Source organism: Pseudorca crassidens, chromosome 2, assembly GCF_039906515.1.
Source record: "Pseudorca crassidens isolate mPseCra1 chromosome 2, mPseCra1.hap1, whole genome shotgun sequence".
In the NCBI taxonomy this organism is placed as follows: Eukaryota; Metazoa; Chordata; class Mammalia; order Artiodactyla; family Delphinidae; genus Pseudorca; species Pseudorca crassidens.
The window spans coordinates 123,346,773-123,371,200 of NC_090297.1; the positions used below are offsets into that span (position 1 = coordinate 123,346,773).

At 41.9% G+C, this 24,428-nt stretch overlaps 1 pseudogene; it reads right to left on the minus strand.

Annotated features, from left to right (window-relative positions):
• Positions 1–977: 977 nt before the first annotated feature.
• On the minus strand, positions 978–5,917 carry LOC137218588 (heterogeneous nuclear ribonucleoprotein A3-like; annotated as a pseudogene).
• Positions 5,918–24,428: the final 18,511 nt, after the last annotated feature.

Sequence of the window (24,428 nt, forward strand, 5' to 3'; positions counted from 1 at the left end):
ACTTAATAGAAAGAAAAATAATAAGCCTCTTTGCCAACCTTTTGTAGCTCAATCTTTATTGTTCCCACCGAAATCCAAAGAAAACAGACAAGATTCATTTTGTCCAGAAAGCATTTGTGTATTTTATATAGGTCTGGGTTTTGAAGCATTGATAGTGAAGTGGGAGAAAAGACAAAGATTTCTCTCTAATCTGAAGAAATCAAAGGGGGGAATTTCTGAAGCTCTCTAGCCTAGTTCAAAATAGTCTTGGTTGGTATCTCCTGATATACGCCTCCTTTGCTACTAAACTCAGCATGGAAATTAGCACAGGCTCACAAAACGATGAAAATTAGACCAGACCATAAAGAAGCAAGCCTGTAGGGAAATTAAGACTTTTTCATAAAACCTGAGAACACGACCTACAGAACTAGGGAAGCTTTCTTTTACCTGTGGGCTCTCAATCACTCAACATCCATCTCCAAGACACTGGCCTCATCAGTGCACTGGTTGGGCCAACCATCTACAGAATTGTTTGTTCTCCTTGGGGCACAAGAGAAGTGCTTGGTAAATATTTACTCATTGATAAACCAAGTGGTTTACCAGATGACTTGTTTTATTTTTGTTTAAGTTAAAAATTCCTTAATTTATATTCCTGCTACCACTATCACAATTTACAAGATAATATACCTGACGTAAGGAAATGAAAAAGACAAATCTACAAGACATGAAAGACCTCAGGAATGTACATCTAATTGACACTACATTGCAGTAATCAATAGCTATACTTTTTGCAAATTGTGGCTATGACAGTCCTGAACAAGAAGTTTTCCTGTTTAAGCTGCGATAACTTTTCTGACTACAGATGCTTGTTCCTTCTCTAGCACATTTTTACAGTTCCTCTAATGCACTTGGGACGACTGCCTCACAGCAACCTGCAGCTTTCCTGACGACTCCTCACCCTCTCCTGCTGAGAACTTCAACGCTTTTCTGCTGAGTTTTTAGAACCTTCTGATTCCATGCCCACCCCTCCACTACCAGATCCATAACCACCAACACAGGGACTGCTCAAGCTTCTTCCACCAAAACTGCCCCCCTTCATGGGCCCATAATTTGATTACTGTTGCTCACTATAATTTCCAAAATCATTATAGTATCCTCCACTACCATAGTTACCACCACCAAAATGTCCTCCTTCATTATAATCATCATATCCTCTGCCACCACTAGCATTTCTGCCACCTTGGTTTGCATATCCTGGTCCACCACCACGTTAGCCTCCTCTAAGGCTATAACCAGGACCATCACAATAGTTGCCACCATCACCTCCAGATCCATGATATCCACCGTCATCCTGCTGCCACCACCTACCTCCACAACTACAGGCTCCTCTTCAGCCAGCGTGTCCTCCATGACCCATAAAGTTGCCACATCCACCTCTTTGCAATCCCACAGACCACACTTCTTGCTTAGAAAAGGTCTTTTTCACTTCACAGTTCTGCCCCTTGAGAGTGTGGTGTTTCTGAACAACAGTTTTTATCAACTGTATCATGATCACCAAAAATCACAAAAGCAGATTTTCTCTTTTTTTCCACTCTGCCTGTCTTCCATAACGTCTATGATTTCAATCTTGCTATACGTTTCAAAGTAGTCTTTCGAATTAACTTCTTCTGTATCTTCTTTAATACCACCAAGAACAATTTTCTTCACTGTTAGATGGACTCTACAGAAGCCTCTCTAGAAAGAGCTCTCTTTGGCTTCACCACACACACATCAGCCTTGTGTGGTCCAGCACACGTTGCCGCATCCACCTCGTGCGACTACAAGAGCAGGTCACAAAACCAAAGGCCCTGGGATGTTTGGTTTGGGGGTCTCTCTTCGCCACACAGTCTGTGAGTGTGCCCCACTTCTCAAAATGTTCAGCACTCGGACCACCAATGAACAGTTTTCTCAGTTGTGCTGGTTCCTTTGGATCATGGCCATGGTGCTAAGATATGTATAATTCTAAGTACTTTAGCAAGAACGGCAGATCAAGAAGTATTTTAAAGCAGCAAACTTTTTTTTTTTTAATTCATATTTTCAACTGGGTGTTGCGATGAAAAGACAGGACACAGAAGTAAATTCTCGTCGCCTTAGAAAGGTCTGTAAGGCCTAAAAATGTGCCGTTTGCACCATTTTCTGCCAGGCACCTCCTCCCTTTTCCTTCCAGTTCCACGCTCTCTTTCCCAACAGAGGAGCAAGGCGGTCCTTGTGGGCAAATGTGCCATTCAGATGGTTTGAATAACCAGATATTAAAAATAACTATCAGTCTGGCGATACCAACTCTCGACAGCCAGAGTAGGTCACCACAAGCCACCTTATTGAATTGCTTATCTATTCTGAGGGCAGGAAGAAAGAAAAGCATCAAATGTATTTTGACTCTTGTAGTCAAAACTCAGAGGATGGCCACTGTGGGAGGAACTGGTGAGAATTTGGGGAGCTGGTGACATTTTCTGCTGATGGCTACGTGTTCCTGAAACTCTGTGTGCTGGGCCTCCACTCTGAGAAGCGCTCACTGTAGGGAACTATTTGCGTTGGGTTTTTAACCTTGAGTTATGAGAACAACAATTTTCCACCTTCCTTTGTCACCTCAACGCTGGTAACAATGTCAACAGTGGGTCTGGGAGATCCCCAGGTATCTGGACGTCATTATAAGGGGAAGACAGGGTTTCCACAGGTCAGGGTGGGAGTAGGGTAGGCATTCTAAGTAGAGGGAACTGGGAGGAAGGTGGAAAGAAAGAAAGACAGCAGGCTTACTTGGGAGATGGCAGAGTTCTGAGGGCAGTTGGGAGACCTGAGACGTCTCTGCATCTGTGAAGAAGCTGCTCCCACCTCTCCATGATCCTAGAGATTCTAGCTTGGACAGAAGTTTTCTTGACTCCCTTCTGCACAGAATGCCTGGAATGGGCTCAGTGAAATCTCAGCCCTGCCATTCTCCTGCCTAGCTCACCAGTTCTAAGCTCAAGCAACGTTTGCCCTTCCTTCTACAGAGCTGTCCTGCTGCCACCATCCTCCTCTTAAATGCACACATTATACACAGAAAGCCACTCACTGGTGCACACAGAAAGACTTACCTGCAGACTCAAGACACGTCCATCTGCATACAAACAGGCGCACACACAATGCACCCACACGCTGGGACACACTGGAACACGTGCACAAACACACAGCCTCACATACACCTTCACATGCACACTGGGGCACAGGCATCTGTACCCCCAGCAGAGCACACAGGTAAACACACACCAGCACATGTGCGTGCCACACCCGCGCCGAGCTATAACCCACAGGACGGGGCCTGGGCACAGGCTGGTCCCACGCTGTAGCCCCCGTTCAGCGGCCTTCTCCTGGGAGCACGCTGCTCTGGCCAGTCTGCCTCCCACAGCTTCAGATCAAAAGCCCCCGCCCCACCCCCAGGCTGTCTCTTCTACTCTGCCTGTAATACCTCCTCCCTCCAAACCTCCACTGCCACTCCCAGCCTGCATGAGGAAAAGGCAGGCCTAACTCAGGGCCGACATTCACATGATGGCTTCGAGCCAGTGCAACATCTCATGCTGGGGACCTGGTGAAATGAAGGAACACACAGCTGACTTTCTAGTATCTACAGCGACAGAGAGAAGTGGTGATTTGTTTAATCCTAAATAGTCGTGTTGGTTTGTGTTCTGAGCCATCTTCCCCAACTCCAGGGTTTGGCAAAGGCAATGCACCTATAACCCAGCAGCTCTGCAAATAGCTGGAGAACCTCTCAGAGACTCTCCTTTCCCAGCCCTCCTCCCAGTCAGCTTGGGGAGCGGCCCCACTAAGAGCCACCGATATTCACAATCTAGCAATTTAATGCTTCTGCCCTGAGCATCAGATTTCTTATCTTGGTTTGCTTTGCTCCAGTCAACAGCAAAAGGGTTTGCACTCCCTGGGCTCAGCCCAGGCAGATGCAAGTGGACTCAAGGCTAAAATCTGACATAAGAAATTAAGAACTGAGGGCTTTCCTGGTGGCGCAGTGGCTAAGAATCCGCCTGCCAATGCAGGGGACACGGGTTCAAGCCCTGGTCCGGGAAGATCTCACATGCTGCAGAGCAACTAAGCCCGTGTGCCACAACTACTGAGCCTGTGCTCTAGAGCCCACGAGTCACAACTACTGAGCCGCTGCATGCCACAACTAGAGAAAGCCCGTGTGCAGCAACGAAGACCCAACGCAGCCCAAAATAAATAAATAAATAAATAAAATTTATGAAAAACAAAAAAGAAATTAAGAATTGACTATAGATATTTGTCATTTAAAGGTAATTCTCCCACTCCTTGAGGATTTATATAAAAAAAACAAATCTCAACCCAGCATCTGTGTGTAATAGTGCACTATTCTTTCAGAAAACCTCATCCCACAAAACCTTACACCCTGTATGAAGATACATTCTTACCAAACAGATTGGTTAACGGCTACTATTTAGGATCAAGTCTTCTCAAATATGATTTAATTTACACTTTGATTTACACATTTGAGTTCCACCTATGCATAACGTGGTTGGTGGGGGAGAGGACGGGGGGGCGGTACCTGCACGCACAGAAAGGGGCCGGTCCCTCTCAAGAAAAGCTCCAAAATAGGTATATTTTATTAAGAGCAAAACAGAAAATATGGATTTTACCAATTGGGGAGAAAATGATTTCAGAACTGTAATAATAGGCCAGAGAAAAATGCAATTCTATATTAACAACCAAATACTTCATACTCAGCAGAAAAACATATTTAAATGAGAATATTCAGCATCCAAACAATTATTTCTTCAGAAATTGAGAGGCAAATCATAATACGTGCTTACTAAGGGGAAATACCTTCAAAAATCTGCTTCAGAATTCAGTCTTCTGATGTATAATACTGCAAATTGACAGCAGGCCTGGTAGACAGGCTGCATAGAACATTCGAGAGCACATACCTTGAACAAGGGATCAGAGAAACCGTGTTCGGAGCCTGGTTCTACTCTGAGGCGAGTCACCAAACCTCTGAACCTCATTTTCTTTGTTTATAAAAAGAGAATCTTAAAATCAATAGTTTTTCTGCTACTTGCCATTGGATGGTTATGAATGAAGGTGCTGGAAAGCATTTTGTAAATATAAAGGGACGACTGTACTAACAGAAGAGTGGTCTGGACCAGCGAGGACCCTGCCTGTCCTTGTTTGAATGCTTTCTATTTATTTTTTTCCCCTTGAGCCTGCAAATTAGTTGCTGAGTAGCACAAATCATAACAGGCAACCGAAGCGGACAGTGGAAGCTCCTAACATTTCCACCACTGCAGTTTAGCTGTTTCAGACCTCAATTTGCTTTCTCTTCAAGTCAGTGCTCACCAACAAAGTCCTTGTGTGGCCATAAATCTGCATCCGATGCACAAGCATAAGGGACAAGGCAGAAAATGTTAGAATCTGTCCTTGGATTTTTCGCAACAGAGGCTCCCACTGGAGAGTTAAAAATATTGTGGTAAGGGGGAAGTCCGGATTTTTTTTTTTAAGTTTTAAGTTTATTGTTTATTTGGAGCTTCAGGGAAGAATGAAGTTTAGGTTCCTAATTCTACGAGCCAATACCAGCGGGGTGGGAGGCTAGGTAACTTAAACGTTCTTGAAAACTTGGTAATTACAAGACCATACGCAATTCATTTCACAGATGCGAAAACTAAAGAGATTCCTGCCCAAGTTTACTGCAATTTAGTGACAAGGGAAGACAAAGAAAGCATGTTAGTACCAGGGTTTCCACTTTCTTCCACTGGGAAAATGATATCCTTTATTTTGTAGGTTGGGAAACTGAGGCACACATGATAATGACTATTGCTTTTCGAGCACCTCTGGTGTGTAGGCACTTCCGAGCAGTATCTCCGCTCCACCGTGCTCTGCGTGAGGTACACATGGTTACCGCCATCTCACAGAGGAAGAAGGGGACTCCGAAGGTAGGCAACTGGCCACAGATCAGGACTTGTATCCAGATCTTTCTGGTTCCACGGTCTCCTCTCTCCCTCCACCCTATCGCCTGCTCCAGAAAAGACAAGAAACACTTGCAGACGGTCAGAGAGTTAGGGAAAAAACTCTCTTTCCTTGACAGAAAAACTGTTTAGACTTCAACAGAAGTCTAAAGTATCCTGTGAAATGTTCCTTTACTTTAACCTATTACTTTAATTGTCAGCCCTGGAGAAATTAGCCCAAGGAAGTAATTCAAAAGAAATTTTAAAAGCTACAGATGTAAAGATTTTCTTGCAGCATTAGCTATAATAACAAAAATTAGAGACAGCCCAAATGTCCAACAATAATGAAATAGTAAAGAAAATACGATGCATAAACTATGGACATTTACATAGCAATTTGAAACAATCATGAAGGCTAAGTATCAAAAAAGATGCTCAGAATAAAATATTAAGGAAAAAAAGCACTTGAAATTGTTTTTGTAATAACAACTATATAAAGATATGTAAACACTTATAAAAATACTGGAATGGAATATTTTTTTAATTTATAACTTCCTCTGATTTTATGATATTTTGGGTAAAATACCTCAAATTAAGAGAGAGAAAAAAAATGATAGCTAGTTGGGATATTTACTTAGTAACTTAGACCAATTTGGACTATAATGATTAGATATCCTGCTTTTCTTTTTTTTCTTTCTATATTTTGAAGCGGTTGGGCAATTGAATGCGATTTATGCTATAATCCACAAACTCTTATTTTTCTCCTTGGTGCCTTTCATTAGTTTATTAATTCATTAGTTAATCTCCAACGGTGGTAGCCTTCTTTATTTTCTGCTTTTCCCTAGTGTCAAAGCCACGTCAGAAAAATGAGCATCTTTCTTTGTCTAATTTTCAAGATATAGTGTTAGTTGAATCATATGAAATTATCATTTTTGTAGATCCCAAATAAATGAATATAGGAAATTTCATACGGTCCAACCAGAAAATTTTAACAATGGTAGGATTTTGTCTGAAACTGTCCTTGTAAATCATTTTGAATCCATCTGTTTACTCAAACTGCCCTGTCCCCTCCACCAGCTTACTTTCTGTGTTTTTTTAAAGTACTTTGTTTAATGCTAAGTTCTCTAGAAGAAAGGTCCAAATAATGCCACTCCAATATACAACCCCCCTCCATAAACCATTAAAGTGAATTTAATCACATGGAAAGGTCTAGATTTCCTTCATTCACCCACCTTTCCATTCACTCAACAAATATTTACTGCCCGTGATCTCTGCTCCAGGCACTATGCTAAGTGCTGGGACACATCCCTGAGCAAGACTGAAGCGTCTTTTCCCTCAGAAAACATAGACTGTGTTTGAGACTGGAAGGAATGGCTATGTATGTGCAGTGACTAAACTGACTGTTTTGTTTCAATTAACAGATCAAATGACTAGTTTGATTATTTTTTAACCAAATGGACTTTATGTTTGCTCAAATTGATTAAATCTACCGTCACTTTAATGTTAATAAGAACTAGCCCTGGCCCAAGCAGAGAAGAAATTTATTTTGAACTATCGTTGCTATTTATTTAATCAGTTAGCTGACCCATAGGTAAATAAGGCTCAGGAGAAAAAGGATTACAGAGTGTGTGTTTGGACAACTCTAAAGCAAGACAGTTCCCTAACGGTGCCTGAATCCTTCAAAATAAAACAAGACACAGTGCCCAGGGATTCTTGAAAGTAAAAGTGTATATCCAGTAAAAAATTAAATCTAATTTTTTAAACACAAAGGCAAAAATAAAAAGAATTTTAAAATAAATTCAGCAGTGGTCATTCACCTAAACAAGAGTTGCCCAGCACCGTTTCTGGGGCACGTTTTGCCGCAGCAGATGTGTAAACAGGCCAGCAAATCTGAGAACCACCAAGGTAGAAAATGAAGTAGGTCATCTGGATGAGCAGAGCCAGATGACCAGAGGTCAAAATAAACCATTGGTGGAAACGCCATCGACGAAAAACTTTTCCTGGCATCACACAAAAGCTTCCCTCAAGCCCAGCTTCAAGCAGTTTAAGCAAAGGTCTGGTTTCGAGGAGTGCTCACTTAAATACCCTGGTCACTGTGCATCCACCACACCAACCGTTTGGCTGCAAATTCTGGACGGCCACCTTGACCAGTGATGACCAGGGGGGCTGTGCTCTAATTTGCTCCCCCTAACTACTTATATGTATTGTCAGTCATGTTTTCACTCTGGGGGAATATCCCTTACAGAATAAGTGTCTCAAAAAAATAGAAATGGTAGCTGTAATGCTCATCCTATGACCCAGCAAAGTTTTGATGCTTGTTCACAATTGGGCCCACCACTGGGAGGGATCACTGCTATGTTCCTGAGCTGTTACAGCTTTGCTCAGAAACCAAAAGAAGGATGAGCTGCATTTCAACAGATGGAGGAAGTGCCCAGTGCTGCTTTACAACACAATCGAGAGCAAATTAAGAATCCTAAACATGGGTTTCCATTTCCTGTCCCTGGATAATGAGAACAAGAAAACAGGCCAGGATGTAATAATTAATACAACTTTCACGTATTGATTGTTTAGTACATATCAGGCACATAACATTTACTTCTCATTTCCACAGCTCTGCAACGAAGGTTATTCTTACTTTAGAGGTGAGAAAACTGAGGCCCAGAGAGGTTAAGTAACTTGTCTAAGGTTGCACAGCTGGGAAATTGGCAGCAATGTGACTGGCCTGACTCTTCCCACGACACCTAGGAGCATGCATTTCCTGAGACTTTGTGTCAAAGCTGCATTTCCTTACAAAGGAAGGACCAAGGTCACACTGACCACTGTGAGGCAGGGAGTTAGAGGCACTGAGGAGTCGAGGGCTCTGCGGGCAGAAGTCTGCCCATGCCATTAGACACGCCATCTTAATCTCTTCCAGCCTCGGCTGACCGTCTTGGCAGACTCACCCAGGGAGACCTCCTCAGGTAGACGGACTGGGTCGTTATTTGCCGTGATCTTAATGATCCGGGCATTTGCAAGAAAGTGCAAATGGAAAAGTCTTAGTAAAAAGAAGATGCTTTAAAAGGGTTCGGGGATGAGTAACTTAACTGAGCAAGAAAAGAGGGAAGACCTCAACTCGAATTCCGTCAGTCAGCAGCCTTTCTTCCAAAGGAAATCACAGAGTGTGTCTTCTCAGCCAACACGGGCGCCATTTATGGCCCTCGGTGTTAAAGGCCTCTCTAAGCCTCCCCAGCCTTCCCTCAACAGGGCTAGGACACTTTGGAAAACTTTTGTCCAGGAACCTTATCTAAAATTAGCTGAAATTTCAATCTCCACACCAGCAAAGCAAGTGGCATTGAAAGATGAATCTAAGGCTTTTCTTTCTGTGGAAATGGGGCATGGCCCCCATCTTGTCTTCTGGGTGGGGTTTTGTTTACCACTCCTGGCAGCCACCAGCACCCAAGCAGCTTTTATTTTCTCATCTAATTCCATTGCCCCAGCCTTGGCCCCAAGACCCAACACAAATAGACCCCTGAGGAAACTTCACATGGTAGAATTATCTACCAAGTGCCGTCCCCCGAACCTGAAGCCCAAGGTCTGAATCTACTGCTGTCAGCAGTTCCCTCTGAAGTCATTGAATTCACAGGCCATTTTGGCATCTTGGGTCCTCTTGTGCCCTGCACGCGAGGATGGGCTGCTCTGGGCTCGCCCTGGTGTTCTTACCTATGGCACTGCGTGACTCATACCCAAGAAGGCTTTTCTGAGAAGAGAGCTGTGATCTTACAGAAAACCCCGCAATTTCTTAGTCCTCGAAACCTCCGAGGTGCTAGGCGGCAGCTGTGCCACGTTCCCTGGCAGGAACAAAAGTGCCAATGGCCTTTCCTGCCCTCCCACCCTTGTCGCCAAACTCCCTCCCACACCGAGGTGAGCTGTCGAGTGGAGGAATGACATTGGTTTGTGACCACTCTCCTGGTTTCTTTAGATTCAAATACAGCTTGTCCCATATTTTGGAAAAAATGCCAGGATGCCAATGCCCAGAGGCAGTCCATTTTGTCTTCTTTTCACTTCTTCTTATTATCTGAGCTAGAAAACACGGTAAGGGTAAAAGGATTCTAGAAAAGCCGGACTCTAAGGGCTGGAATGAAGTGAGGAGTAGGTTCTCTTGTTGGTTGGTTGTTCCTCGTGGTGGCTACTTAACAAGTCACATCCTCTCATCTGTCCCCTACATTCTGTCAGCATCTCTGGCTTTATGGCCTCAGACAGAGAGCTGCCTGAGGCAAGAGGCGGTGGGTTAGTCACTGAGCCTGGATGGGTGTGTCATCAGGCAGCCCTTGGCTGTAGGGTACAGAGACAGCCAAGTCAGAGCTAAGCCTAGACACAGACCCTGAAGAAGGCCACTTCCCTCCTTCATTAACCCAGTCAGTCTCTGGCCCATCAAGGTGTTTCAGGTCAGCCAGGGCCACAGCCATGACCCTCTCTAACCAACAACAAATGCAATGTTTTTTGTTGGCGAAGGAAGAAGGAAAGGGGCTGAGTGACGGAGCCAGCAAGGGGGTGAAAAAAGAATACATAAAGACTAGAAAAGTGCCTCAGCATGAAACATGGCCTGGCTGACATTTTCTGGTCCCTCCCGGCTTCTGTTAAATACTCCCTCCCTTCTTGTCCACGTGGGGCCTGCCTCAGTTTCTCCTCATCCTTTCCCCACCACAGACTTTTCTCTCTCTTTTTGTCACTGGAAAAATCCATACTTTGCACAGGTGTGTTTTCGAGCAGCTGGCTCTGAGCTGATGCCCAGCCTGGCCTTAATGAGGCAGATGCCTGCATCAAGCCGGACCCTCCCCGCTCAGCTGCTCATTGATTTGGGGAGGGCAGGGTTTAAAGGAGACACTGGTGCCTCACCAGCCCTCAGCTATCTCCCTCCACCCCCGACACACACGCACAAAGTGTTCCAAAAAGTTCCTTGCCATCGATACATCCGATACATCCGGCCTTACCTGTAACTGGGAAGTGTGCCTGCAGGGTGGCCACCGTAACAAGCGCCATCCACTTCATCTTGTCCTTCCCCAGGATGGTGCCTGGGGGCAGAGGCCGAGGCAGCCGTGACTGGAAGAAGAAGAGAAAAGCAGTCTCTTTGGCTGCAGCCTCCTCAGGAAGTGGAGGACGATGGGGCCTTTGAGAAGGCACCTGCCAGCAGGGCCAGGAAACTCATACTCCTCCTTTCGGTTCACAGGCAGGAAGCTCTGGAGGTTTGAGGGTTTGGTGGGGGGGGCGGCGGTGTATGTGCACACATGTAGGCGAGTGTGTGTCTGTCTGAATTTTTGCTTTTTTTCTCACTTAACCGTTGTTTTATTTTCCTTTCTTCCTAATTTTTATCTAACTCCTATCTTGATTGGTGACGTCAATCCCTAGGCAACTACAAGTTCCCAGGGCACGTAAGAACATTCGCCGCTTTCCTAGATTCGTGTGTTTTATGGCGGTTGGTAAGACGACAGAGCTCTGGATTCAGAGTCAGGCGAAATGGAGAGACAGAATACGTGGGCCATAGTGCCATCTCTGCTACCTACCTGCTGTGCAGCCTTGAGTAAGTCACTCAGCATCTCTAGACCTCAGCGTCCTTACCTATAATGCCAAGTGTTGGAGTAGATCTGAGGTTGCAGATCTGAACTTGGCCTGAATTTGGACCATAGAAAATACTATAGCTCACGTAATACTTCAAACACTCTTGTTAGTTGTCAGCATCTAAACATTAGACTAATTTACAACAATAAAAAAAGATTAATACCAAGAAATAAACTTGATAGAAAGTGTAAGATCTATGTGAAACAAACTTTAAAGTGTTACTGAAGAAGACAGAAAGGACTTGGGTAAATGGAAAGGTGTATCCTGGTCTTTGATAAAAATCTCCCTTTTAAGAAGACCACGATTCTCTCTAAATTTTTTTAAAATTTTTATTTTATTTATTTATTTATTTGGCTGTGTCAGGTCTTAGTTGTGGCATGCGGGATATTTGTTGCAGCATGCGGGAACTTTTGTTGTGGCACATGGGCTCAGTAGTTGCGGCGTGTGGGCTTAGTTGCCCACGGCACACGGTATCTTAATTTCCTGACCAGGGATTGAACTCATGTCCCCAGAATCAGAAGGTGAATTCTTAACCACTGGACCACCAGGAAAGTCCCTCTCTCTAAATTAATCAACCCATCCCTCGACAAATGCCAACAAAAGTTTTAGAACAAGATAATCTGGGTCCAAAGTTTATATGAAAAAATTAATGTACAAAAATAGCCAGGATACCAAAAAAGCACAAGCAATCAAAGAAAAAACAGGTAAATTGGACTTCCTCAAAATTTAAAACTTTTGTGCATAAAGGACACTATCAACGAAGTGAAAAGACAATCCATAGAAAAAATATTTCCATATCATATATTGATAAGGGTATAGTATTCAGAATATATAAATAACTCTTACAACTAAACTAGAAAAAAAAATAAGGAAAAATCTGCCAAAGATCTGAATAGATATTTCTCCAAAGAGATATACAAACGGCCAATAAGCACATGAAAACTTGCACAATGTCTTTGGTCATTAGGGAAATGCAAATCAAAACTATAGTGAACTATTACTTCACACACACTAAGACAGCTAAAATTTAAAGACACAAGGTGTTGGTAAGGATGTGAAGAAATTGGAACTCTTGTACATTGCTGGAGGGAATGTGGAATAGCGAGGCCCCTGTGGAAAATGTGTGTGGCATTTCCTCAAGAAGGAGAAGTTACAACAGACAACGCAGAAATACAAAGCATCCTAAGAGACTACTACAAGCAACTCTATGACAATAAAATGGACAACCTGGAAGAAATGGACAAATTCTTAGAAAGGTATAACCTTCCAAGACTGAACCAGGAAGAAATACAAAATATGAACAGACTAATCACAAGTATTGAAATTGAAACTGTGATTAAAAATCGTCCAACAAACAAAAGTCCAGGACCAGATGGCTTCATAGGTGAATTGTATCAAACATTTAGAGAAGAGCTAACACCCATCCTTCTCAAACTCTTCCAAAAAACTGCAGAGGAAGGAACGCTCACAAACTCATTCTATGAGGCCACCATCACCCTGATACCAAAACCAAAGATACCACAAAAGAAGAAAATTACAAACCAATATCACTGATGAAGATGCAAAAATCCTCAACAAAATACTAGCAAACAGAATCCAACAACACATTAAAAGGGTCATACAACTTGATCAAGTGGGATTTATCCCAGGGATGCAAGGATTCTCCAATATATGGAAAGCAATCAATGTGATACACCATATTAACAAATTGAAGAATAAAAACCATATGATCATCTCAATAGATGCAGAAAACGTTTTGACAAAATCAACACCCATTTATGATAAAAACTCTCCAGAAAGTGGGCATAGAGGGAATCTAACTCAACATAATAAAGGCCATATATGACAAACCCAAAGCAAACATCATTCTCAATGGTGCAAAACTGAAAGCATTTCTTCTAAGATCAGGAACAAGACAAGGATGTCCACTCTCACCACTATTATTCAACAGAGTTTTGGAAGTCCTAGCCATGGCAATCAGAGAAGAAAAGAAACAAAAGGAATACAAATTGGAAAAGAAGAAGTAAAACTGTCACTGTTTGCAGATGACATGATACTATACATAGAGAATCCTAAAGATGCCACCAGAAAACTACTAGAGCTAATCAATGAATTTGGTAAAGTTGCAGGATACAAAACTAATGCACAGCAATCTCTTGCATTCCTATACACTAATGATGAAAAATCTGAAAAGGAAATTAAGGAAACACTCCCATTTACCACTGCAACAAAAAGAATAAAATGCCTAGGAATAAACCTACCTAGGGAGACAAAAGACCTGTATGCAGAAAACCATAAGACACTGTTGAAAGAAATTAAAGGTGATACCAACAGATGGAGAGATATACCATGTTCTTGGATTGGAAGAATCAATATTGTGAAAATGACTATACTACCCAAAGCAATCTACAGATTCAATGCAATCCCTATCAAATTACCAATGGCATTTTTTTACGGAACTAGAACAAATCATCTTTAAATTTGTATGGAGCCACAAAAGACCCCAAATAGCCAAAGCAGTGTTGAGGGAATAAAACGGAGCTGGAGAAATCAGACTCCCTGACTTCAGACTATACTACAAAGCTACAGTAATCAAGACAATATGGTACTGGCACAAAAACAGAAATACAGATCAATGGAACAGGATAGAAAGCCCAGAGATAAACCAACGCACCTATGGTCAACTAATCTATGACAAAGGAGGCAAAGATATACAATGGAGAAAAAATAGTCTTTTCAGTAAATGGTGCTGGGATAACTGGACAGCTACATGTAAAAGAATGAAATTAGAACACTCCCTAACACCATACACAAAAATAAACTCAAAATGGATTCGAGACCTAAATGTAAGACCGGACACTATAAAACTCTTAGAGGAAAACATAGGAAGAACACTCTTTGACATAAATCACAGCAAGATCTTTTTTGATCCACCTCCTAGAGTAATGGAAGTAAAAACAAAAATAAACAAATGGGACCTAATGAAACTTAAAAGCTTTTGCAAAGCAAAGGAAACTACGAACAAGACGAAAAGACAACCCTCAGATGTGAAAAAATATTTGCAAATGAGTCAACGGACAAAGGATTAATCTCCAAAATATATAAACAGCACATGCAGCTCAATATTAAAAAAATGAACAACCCAATCCAAAAATGGGCAGAAGGCCTAAGTAGACATTTCTCCAAAGAGGACATACAGATGGCCAAGTAGCACATGAAAAGCTGCTCAACACCACTAGTTATTAGAGAAATGCAAATCAAAACTACAATGAGGTATCACCTCACACTAGTTAGAATGGGTATCATCAGAAAATCTACAAACAACAAATGCTAGAGAGGGTGTGGAGAAAAGGGACCCCTCTTGCACTGTTGGTGGGAACGTAAATTGATACAGCCACTATGGAGAACAGTATGGAGGTTCCTTAAAAAACTCAAAATAGAATTACCATACACATGACCCAGCAATCCCACTACTAGGCACATACTCAGAGAAAACCATAATTCAAAAAGACACATGCACCCCAATGTTCATTGCAGCACTATTTACAGTAGCCAGGTCATGGAAGCAACCTAAATGCCCATCGACAGAGGAAAGGATAAAGAAGATGTGCTACATATATACAATGGAATATTACTCAGCCATAAAAAGGAACGAAATTGGGTCGTTTGTAGAGATGTGGATGAATCTAGAGACTTGTCATACAGAGTGAAGTAAGTCAGAAAGAGAAAAACAAATATTGCATATTAACACATATATGTAGAACCTAGAAAAATGGTAGAGATGAACCAGTTTGCAGGGCAGAAATTGTGACACAGATGTAGAGAACAAACGTATGGACACCAAGGGGGGAAAGCGGTGGGTGGGTAGGGGTGGGGGTGTGATGTATTGGGAGATTGGGATTGACATGTATACACTGATGTATATAAAATGGATGACTAGTAAGAACCTGCTGTATAAAAAAAATAAATAAAAGAGAATTCAAAAATTTAAAAAATAAATTAAAAAAAAAATCTCAGGAAATGATCTAATTGGCCCAGCTTGGGTCTTATGCTCACCTCTTGGATCAACCATTGTTTCCAGGGAGACAAGACAAGACTGGAGATAGGACACTATGATTAACAGCCCTACCAAAATCATTTGTCATAGAAGAAAGAAAGGGAAAGGATTCTGGGCATGTGTAAAACAATAGCTGTCCACTACTGCCAGCCTTGCTCTGGTGAGTGCAGTGGGATGGGGCTGGGACCTAGAGGAGGACACAGACAGGGTCAGGAGCTGAGAGAAAGTCCAGGTAGGACATAATGACCAGCAGCTGTGGTTTGCTTGTGAGAAAGATCTGGCTATTCCTTATGATTGAATCTCTAGTTTTCAGTACACTTTCGATGGGTGGGTGAATGGGTGAATTGGTAACATCCAGGATGGCAGGAAGGCCAATACTGAGTAGGACGCTGCCTCAACTATTGAGAAGAACACAAGAGGAATCCAGAAACTGGTGAATGGAGCAGTTCCCAGGTTCCTGATCACCAGAGAAAGAAGCACAAAAGGAGGATTGGCTTCTGTCCTTGGGGTTTCCAGAGGCAGTCACTCCCAAGGTTTCTCTGGAGTGAGGAGCACTTCCCCATGCCTTGAGGACCCAGTGCATTCACCCAAGCCCTGCCCACCCCCTCTTCAGCTGACTGGTCTTGGACTGAGAAGAAGCTGGAGGCCAGCACTTGTTTCCTGAGGGGTCTCCGTTGGAGCAGAAATGGCTGCCAATCCCTGCAGGACCCCACCCAAACACCTACGTGGGACCTCATCTTTGCCACCTCACCATGCTGTACCCAAAACTTATTTACCTCATAACTGTAAGTTTGTAACCTTTGACCAAAATCTCCCTTTTTCTCCCACCCCCAAGCCCCTGGTAACCACCATTCTGCTCTGTTTCTATAAGTTCAGCTTTTTTAGATACTATATGTAAGTGATATCAAATAACATTTGTCTTTCTCTGGGTGACTTATTTCACTTAGCCTAATGCCCTCAAGTTCCATCCATGTTTTAACAAATGGCAGAATGTCCTTGTTTCTCATGGTTGAATAATATTCCATTGCGTATATATACCACATCTTCTTTATCCATTCACCTGTTGGCAGACACTTAAGTCTTTTCTGTCTTGGCTATTGTGAATAATGCTGCAATGAATGTGGAACTGTAGATATTTCTTCAAGATCCTGATTTCATTTCTTTCAGATATATAACTAGAAGTGTGATTGCTGGATCAGATGGTAGTTCTATTTTTAATTCTTTGAGGGACCTCCATGCTGTTTTCCATAGTGGCTGCACCAATTTACTTTCCCACCAATAGTGTATGAGGGTTTCCTTTTCCCCACATCTTTGCCAACATTTGTTATCGCTTGTCCTTTTGAAAATAGCCATTCTAACATGTGTGAGGTGATATCTATTGTGGTTTTGATTCACATTTCCCTGATGATTAGTGATATTGAGCATCTTTTCCTGTACCTGTTGGTCATTTGTATGTCTTCTTTAGAAAAAATTTATCTAGTTCCTTTGCCCATTTTGAAATCAGGTTCTTTGGTTTCTTTACTGTTGAATTTTATGAGTTCCTTATATATTCTGGATATTAACGCCTTTTCAGACATATGATTTGCAAATATTTTCTCTCATTCCATAGGTTGCCTTTTCATTTTCTTGATTGTTTCTTTTGCTGTGTAGAAGCTTTTTAGATTGATGTGGTCCAATCTGTTAATTTTGCTTTTGTTGCTTGGGTTTTTGGTGTCATATCCAAAAAATTGTTGCCAATACCAATGTCAAGGAGATTTTTTCCCTATGTTTTTCTTCTAGAAGTATTATGGTTTCAGGTCTTCTACTTAAGTCTTTAATCCATTTCAAGTTAATTTTAGTGAGTGGTGTAAGCGGGGTTCAACTTCATTCCTTTGCATCTGGTTATCCAGTTTTCCCAACACTAGTTGTTGAAGAAACTATTCTTTCCCATTGAGTATTCTTGGCACTCTTAAATATTAGTTGACTGTATATATATATATATATATATATATATATATATATATAGAGAGAGAGAGAGAGAGAGAGAGAGAGAGAGAGAGAGTTTATTTCCAGGCTCTTGATTTTGTTCTAATTTTTTTTTTAAAAAACAGCTCTTAGTTTCATTGATCTTTTCTATTGTTTTTCTGTCTCTATTTCATTTATTTCTGCTCTGCTCTTTGTGGTTTTCTTCCTTCTGATAACTTTGGCTTCTTTTTTCTGGTTCCTTGAGATGTAAAGCTTGGTTGTTTATTTGAAATTTTTCTTATTTTTTAATGTATGTATTTATCACTATAAACTTCCCTTCTTTATTTTTCTGTGCCACTTGGCTTGCAGGATCTTAGTTCCCCAACCAGGGATTGAACCTGGGCCATGGCAGTGAAAGCTCTGAGTCCTAACAACTGGACTGCCAGGGAATTCCTAAATCTCCCTCTTAGAACTGCTTTTGCTGCAACCCATGACTTTTGTTATATTGTGTTTCCATTTTCTTTGCTTCAAGATATATTTTAAAATTTTTTTCTTTGACCCATTGTGTGATCAGAAGTGTGTTGTTTAGTTTACACATTTGGTGAATTTTCCAGTTTTCCTCCTGTTGTTAATTTCTACTTTCATACCGTTGTCATCAGAAAAGATACTTGGTATAATTTTGACCTTCTTACAGTTGCTAAGACCTGTTTTGTGACCTATCATGTGATCTATCCTGAAGAATGTATCATCCCACTCGCCCCCTGCCTGTAAAATTTCTGCTAAGAAATCTACTGACAGCCTTATGGGGTTCCCTTGTAAGTTACAAGCTTCTTTTATCTTGCTGCTTTTGAGATTCTCTTTTTGTCCTTGAATTTTTACAGTTTTATTTTAATGTGTTTTGGAGAATATCTCTTTGAATTTGATGATCTATGAGCTTCATAAACTTGGATTTTTCAATTCTCTCTCCAGATCTGGAAAGCTCTCAGCCATTATTTCTTTAAATAATCTTTCTGCTCCCTTCTCCCCCTCTTCTCCTTCTGTGACTCCAATAATTTGCAAATTGTTTCTTTTAATGGTATCCCATAGATCACATAGACTTTCTTCACTATTTTTTCATTCTTTTTCCTTTCTCCTCCTCCTACTGGATAATTTCAAAGTTCCTCTCTTCTAACACACAGATTCGTTTTTCTGCTTGACTCATTCTGCTGTTGATGTTTTCTATTACATTTTTCATTCATTGTATTTTTCAGCTCCAGAATTTTATTAAATTTATAAATAATATAATAAAATTTATAAATAATTTATAAAAATTATGTCTATCTCTTTGTTATACTTCTCATTTTGTTCATGTATGATTTTCCTGATTTTGTTAAATTGCCTTTCCGTGTTTTCTTATAGCTCAATGAGAGCTATAAGAAAAACTTAAAATAGCTGTTTTGAATTCTTTATTCAGTAACTCACAATCTCCATGTCTTTAGGATCCACACTGGAAGATTACTGTAATCCTTTGGTGATGTCATGTTTTTCCTTGGTTTTTCATGTTCCTTGAAGTTTTGTGTTGCTCTCTTCACATTTGAAGTAGCAGTCACCTCCTCCAGTCTTTACTAATTACCTTTGGGAGAGAAACATCTTCCATCAGCACTGCTAGGGATGCTGAGGCTTTCTCAGACCTTCCATGGATATGCCTGTTCCTTGCTCCTTGCTTCCTCTCATGGCAGAATTCATAAACTTGTATGCCTTTTCTTAATCTTACAACATACCAGGCCAAGTGCCAACAGCTTCCTTTTTGCTTTCCCAAGGGTGGCATTAAAGATTAAATTTCTGGTCTTTCCCTGGCCTGCAGATTCAAGTCGACTTTCTGTGCATGCTCTCTAGCTTGCTTGCTCTTACCACCACCATCAGGAGTGCACAGAGGGAGCCAGGTGTGTGGGTGAGGTGCACAGAGCACTGGGATGTTTATGGGCCAGTTGGGAGGATCTGCAGGCAAGACATCCCCAGTGGTTCATGGACTGGCTTCTTGATGGAGCCCACAATGCACTTAGTAGGATCTGCAGCCCTTTAATGCCCCACAAGAGTCCTATCTGCCACTCTCCCAGTTTCTTCCTACTTCCCAGTTATGTAGATAATGATTTAGTACTCTGAGCCAGCTGCTAATTCACATGCTCTCACTTTGCCCTGTAGGAGAAATCACAGGGCTGAGAAGATACCACTTATCCCTTAGCTATGCCACCTCAGGAGAGGGATGATGCAAGTAAATTAAAGCTGTTCCTCTTACCCACTCCAATGCATCTAAACTCGTATTTTTGTTGTTGTTGTCCCAACAGAGTGCTGGAACTTCTCCTCTGGAACCTGGACTTCCACAAAGGGTCTCCTGTCTATGGGTGATTGTCTGAGAGAGTGTTTTTCAGGGTCTCCCAGACCATGGCTGAGAGGGGTTGGAGCCAGTTCATGGGCCACTGTACGGTTCACAGCCAGGACCAGGGTCTGTATGCCTATTACCCAACACACGTGTGGGCAAGACGGCTCCTGGATCCTTTGGTGTATGGTGCTGGGTCCCACAACTGCCACAAAGGCACTTCGGTCTATGGATAGAAGTCAAATTGTTGCTGTTTAGAGTGGAACATAAACGAGGGATGTCTTACTCAGCCATATTGTTGATTTCACTCCACCCGTTTTGCTTTGAAGAACCAACTATTCACCCTTGGTTACAATCTTGATGAGGCTGTCATGTAAAGCCAGTAAGCTTCTTTCTCCCTGGAATTTGAATCTCGAGAGAGTGAAAAAAGACCTGGAAACATCCCCTGTTCAGTTCTCCTGCTTGGACCCATCCCAAGAGCTGTTCATGTTCTGTGGCTCAATGAACGCTGTTCAGGTAAATTTTTTTGCTTAGGTCACCCAGAGTTGCTTTGTGTTGCTTGCAACCAAAAGATCCTAACTCATACATTAGAATTTTCAGAAGTTGTGTTAGCTTTCTATTGCTGCATGACAGAGTATCACAAATGTAGTAACTTAAAACAACACAAATTTATCTCACAGTAATGTAGGTCAGAAGTCCAGGCACAGCATGAGTGGGTTCTCTTCTCAGGTGCTTGTGAAGATGAAATTAAGGTGTTGGCTGGGGCTACAGCTCTCATCTGAGGCTCAGGGTCTTCTTCCAAGGTCACTGGTGGTTGACAAAATCTACTTCTTTACAAATATAGGACTAGGTCTCTATTTTCCTGCTAACAATCGGCCAGGGACTGTCTCTGATCCTAGAGAGCACCTGCATTTCCTTACTACGTGGTCCCCATAGGCAATTCACAGCATGGATGTTTGCTTTCTCCTAGACCAACCAGAGCACATCTCTCTGACTTCCTCTGCAATCAGCTTGACAAAACTCTGCTTTTAAAGGGCTCACCTGTACACCAATATGTATAAAACAGATAACTAATTAGAACCTGCTGTATAGCACAGGGAACTCTACTCAGTGCTCTGTGGTGACCTAAATGGGAAGGAAATCCAAAAAAGAGGGATATATATATATACATATAGCTGATTCACTTCGCTGTACAGTAGAAACTAACACAACATGGTAAAACAACTAAACCCCAATTTAAAAATACACAAAAGATAAATAAAAAATAAAGGGCTCACCTGACTTGGTCAGGGCCACCCAGAATAAAATAATATAATCACAGGAGTGATATCTCATCATATTCACAAGTCCTTCCCATAATCAAGGAGATATACAAGGCATATACACCAAAGTGTGGAATCTTGGAGGCTGTCATGATTTTGTCTCCCACAGAAGTGCTACAGGAAAAGATGCTTCTTCCTTCTTTCTCTGTGAGGATCAGGGATGTCTGGTATCCGTCTTTCTCACCAGATGGAGGAAGTTTGCCCAGTAATGAATCCAACCCAGAGGTGAGCAAAGCAAGAAATGTGTAAAGACAGGTTGACAACTTACTGCATCCATTGAGAACCTGGATAATGCCATACCTAAAGGCCTGCCCACGGGCTCTTCCGTTTCATAAGCTGATAACTTTTTTCTTAAGCTATTTGACTTTGGTCCTGTACCTTGCAATTGAAGTGGCCTTGAATATTACAGATGCTGAAACTGCAGAGCCATTGAAGACATACTTGTAAATTTCACAATCTTGCCTGGGTCTACTTTGTGTGAGTTTTACCTAAGGGGCCCTTCCCTTCAAAATGTTATTTGTCCTTAAGAAAATTAAGTCACAAAGTTTTCTTTAAGGAGACATTAAGGAGGAAAAGCATGCCTAATGTCCAAACACAAGAAAAACATAAATGAAAAGACTGCACAAGGATATAAAAGATTTTAAAAATGACAAGAGATGGTAAAAATAAGCTGGGGTGTGGGTAAAATTAAAGAGGTACTATTAAGGGTTGAGATGAATTATAACCTACTAAATATCACTGTTGATGGTCAAAGACCTTCCACTGGAAAAAGAACCTTTTCTGCTTTGGGGATGCCTTACATTTGTGTGTCACTTTCACATACATTGTCATATTTAATCTTCACAGTGACTCAATAAGGTAGTCAATACTGGTATACAGTTTCCACCTTATAGTTAAGGAAACTGAGATTCAGAAAGATTAAGTAATTTGCCCAAGGTCACAAAGCTGGTAGTGGCCAAATAAGCTTTGTGAATCAGCTAAAAAACCAGAACTCAGCTTTTCTGGGTGCTGGTCCGTGGCAGTGGAAGAACATGGGCTTTAAAACAGCCAGGCCCCTTCCCACTAGCTATCTATTTTACGTTTGGTAGCGTATATATGTCCATGCCACTCTCTCGCTGCCGCATAGCACAGGGAGATCAGCTCGGTGCTGTGTGACCACCTAGAGGGGTGAGATAGGGAGGGTGGGAGGGAGGGAGACGCAAGAGGGAAGAGATATGGGAACATATGTATATGTATAACTGATTCACTTTGTTATAAAGCAGAAACAAACACACCATTGTAAAGCAATTATACTCCAATAAAGATGTAATAAAAAAAAAAAAACAGCCAGACCCAGGTTCAAATTCAAGCCCTACCATTTACTAACTCCCTGGCTGTTGACTACATTAATAATGTTTGAAACTCCTTGTTCCAAACTGGCTAACAGTTCCTTCCTCATTGGACTGTTGGAGGAATGAATACAATGATACTTGTTATGTCCCTGGTATAGAAGGTTTGGGGAAGAGTTATTACCTTTTACGTCATTCAGAGGTGAGAGTTTCCATCATTGCCTGGGGAAAGGACCCCAGAGGGCTGTTAAATGTTTGGGGCAGATGCTGGGGGCAAAATCTTTCTAGGAATGGGGGGTGGGTCCCAGCCTCTGTGGAGAGGGTGGGAGACGGAGGGGAGCAGACGAGGGATGAGTTAGGCAAGCCCTCCGGCTGGGAGGGGAGGCCCCACCTCCCAGAGCAAGGCCCTGGGTGCTCCCTCTTTTGGATCCTGCACCAGGTCAGAACTTAGGGCACCTGCCTCATGTTTGTTATGAACACGTGATTCCAGTTCCTGGGCTGGTGGAGGTGATGAGTTTAGCTTCAGAAGTCTTATAAAATCCACTCCTGGGGCTTCCCTGGTGGCTCAGTGGTTGAGAGTCCACCTGCCGATGCAGGGGACACGGGTTCGTGCCCCGGTCCGGGAAGATCCCACATGCCGCGGAGCGGCTGGGCCTGTGAGCCACGGCCGCTGAGCCTGCGCGTCCGGAGCCTGTGCTCCGCAGCGGGAGAGGCCACAACAGTGAGAGGCCCGCGTACCGCAAAAAAAAAAAAAAAATCCACTCCTGGAAGCAACCTAAATGTCCATCAACAGATGAATGGATAAAGAAGATGTGGTACATATATAAAATAGAATATTACTCAGCCATAAAAAGAATGAAATAATGCCATTTGCAACAACAAGGATGGACCTAGAGATTATCATACTAAGTGAAGTCAGACAAAGACAAATATATGACATCACTTATATGTGGAATCGAAAAAGATGATACAAATGAACTTATTTACAAAACAGAAACAGACTCACAGACTTCGAAAACAAACTTATGGTTAACAAAGGGGAAAGGTGGGGAGGAGGGATAAATTAGGAGTTTGGGATTAACATATACATACCACTATATATAAAATAGATAATCAACAAGAACCTACTGCATAGCACAGGGAACGCTACTCAATATTCTGTAATAACCTGTACGGGAAAACTATCTGAAAAAGAATGGATATATGTATATGTATAACTGAATCACTCTGTTGTACACCTGAAACTAACACAACATTGTAAATCAACTATACCCCAATATAAAATAAAAATTAAATTAAAAAAAAGTCCACTCCTGGCCATCTGAGAAAACACAAAATCATCTTCTGAAATGAGAAAGCTTCAAACTATGGGACACCAGGACATCCAAGAGCCCGGTTTATAACTACATTAGAAGCAGTGGATTTTCTCAACTTCTTTGCCTCTGATGTGGATTAGATTCACTTCTGACTCTACTAAACGGTCTTCCCTCAGTGTGGTGCCACAGAGAGCTGCTGCTGTTGGAATCCACAGACCCGGGATCTGCTCCCAGCTTTGTCCTTAACTTGCTGTGTGACCTTGACCAAATTGCTTTCCCTCTCTGGGTCTTGGTGTCTTCAGCCATAAGCAAAGGGGCTAAATTTTTAGGTGGATTTTCCATTACTTGAAACTGAAAAACATCCTGAGAAATAGAGATATTTGGGTTCCTTTGTCAGAAAAGCAGCTCTTGGAGGGCTACCTAATCCCACGAGACCTGGTACAGTGCCTTGCACATTATTGAGGCTCAGTAAATATTTGTTACATAAAAAGTGGTCTTGATTTGTATTTTTAATTGAAACATGAAAAAAATAAAACACTTTTATCCTCCTAAA